Source organism: Poecilia reticulata, linkage group LG17 (assembly GCF_000633615.1).
Source record: "Poecilia reticulata strain Guanapo linkage group LG17, Guppy_female_1.0+MT, whole genome shotgun sequence".
Classification (NCBI taxonomy): domain Eukaryota; kingdom Metazoa; phylum Chordata; class Actinopteri; order Cyprinodontiformes; family Poeciliidae; genus Poecilia; species Poecilia reticulata.
In genome coordinates this window covers 8,788,557-8,790,804 of record NC_024347.1, presented here as the reverse complement: position 1 = coordinate 8,790,804, position 2,248 = coordinate 8,788,557, and positions in this window count along the sequence as shown.

Sequence of the window (2,248 nt, the reverse complement as noted above, 5' to 3'; positions counted from 1 at the left end):
CACATTATTTTCCTTCTCCACGCTGATGCCAAAGAGTAAACCAGCGGGGTTGTAAGGGTTCAGTTGCAGCCAAACACGGGGATATACTGTAGTTCCAGTCCAAACGTCCAGCAGGACTCCATACAGTAGTTCTGCTGCGTAGCAGTTCCCAGATGTCCAGGAATTAGGATCAGTGGACACTTTAGTGCCTTCAGTGTCCAGTTGGTAGAAATCGTCCTGTCCTTTATCGCTTCTTTATCAACTGTCCTTGGCTGGTGATGAAGGAGGGACGTCATCTGATCGGCAGGACAGGTCTGAGCTGAGGTCAGAGGTCAGACGCACCGCAGCGAGGCTCAGACAGAGGAAAAGGAAAGAAGCAAATAAGAGTCAATTAGGGTTTGCTTGTCTTTCTGTTCTTTTTTCTTTATACACAAACATTTTCCATATAACTTTTCTTTCTTTTCATCGTATAGTTTTTAGCCACTTATTATCCAACATTTTAAGAAGTCATAAATCTTTTCCTTATTCAAACATATATAAATATGAAACATGTTAAAAGCTGTAGTCTCTTTTATCCTGTACAATATTAAACTTACATTCTACATTTCAAAGGTTATTTTAACTACGTCTGAGTCACGTCTCACCAGAGAACAATGGATTTCTCTAAACTTGTTGATCTCAGTGCTGCAGACTGTGAAGTCAGCAGGCAGCCCTCCTCTCAAGGCCTAAGAGAGACATGAGGCTGGATAATGTCCAGGTCGGTACCTTACTCTGACAGCTGACCCCTCCACATAGACAGCCAAAGGATCACTTCACCAAGTTGGTGTTATAATCTGATTTCGACACAATACATTAAACATTGTTCTCTGAGGASAATTTTATTATTTAGTTTTATTTTCCAGCTTCTCCTCCTTTAGGAAAGTTATAATCCCACTTTTAGCATACAAAGATGTTCCCATGTTTTTCTTCAATGAGACGTCTCTACTGGTTTTTCTTTTAAAGTGTAGGAATGCTCAAAAAGAAAAACAAAACAAAACAAACACCAGTATTTCTTAAAACAAATTATTTCTCACTTGTGAGGTTTAAACCTAATTTTTAGTAACATTAAAAATTATTTTGCATGCACTGATTTCTTACAGGAATTCAATTTCTTTTATGGTTTTACTTAACGTGTCCCAAACTGCATGCACATGTCTCTACCATTTCATCAATTTGGTCTGGTGGTTTGTGTTTTTGGGGTGTGGTAGAGTCTGATTATGCTGAGGATTTCTCCTATTTGTGGTCTCCTCACTCCACCACCCCTCTTGTCGCCCCGTGCAGCATTCTTTGAAAGGCAGTTTCTTGCCCAGAGGCCAGTATCGCCACAAATCCAGCAGCCAATTTAAATGGCGTGGATTTTGTGGGGTGTTATTTTGGGGTCGTCGCCTATTATGACCTCCTCAGCCTCTGCTTCTTCTGCGGCCTTTTGTCCGGCCTTTGGAAAAGGCAAAACCTCCAAATTCATCCAGGTGAAAAACATTTAATCCTTTCACAGCCTTCCTGACCTCTTCTAAGGTCCAGGGTCTAAAAACATATACGTTTTGTGCACCTTACTCTAGTGAGGGGTACAGTCGTGCTGCTAGGACTGCAGCGGCTGATACTGGGGCAGATACAGCTGCTGCAGCGGTGGGTGGAGGGGTGGCTGCAGGAGCTTGCACTCCCTGCACCGCTACAGCATTCTGTGTGCTTGGAATGACTTTATTATCTTCCATCTCTACAAATAAGTTTTTTGCCTCTGCAAATTTTTTTTGTCTTTAACCTTTTTAATTTGTTCTTTCCGGTCCATGGCTGCTTTTAAGCATAATTTAGCACACCTTAGCTCATCTTCCTTTTTAGCCTTTTTTATCCCTGTTTTTTTTTTCTACACTACTCTCCAAAATTCCCACAATTGTTTGTCATTGATCAATTTTTAGCTTTCCATCTATTTTATATTTCTTCCTCCATTTTGACATGTATGTCATGCTACCAGGAAATCTGGATAGCATGTATTTTTCAGCATGTGAGGAATTACAACAACACTTATTTCCCATTATTTCAGTACTCTGCTATGGAGAGCCATTTCAGCCAAAATTAAATAAATAAATAAATGGGTGAAATAAATAAAAAATTAGTAAAACAAATCAATAAATGAAGAAAAGAAGTGAAATAAATACAAAATTAGTTAAATGAATAATTTAGCTTTTTCATTAACCCAATTTTTCATTTATTTATTTTTCATATTATCAATTTC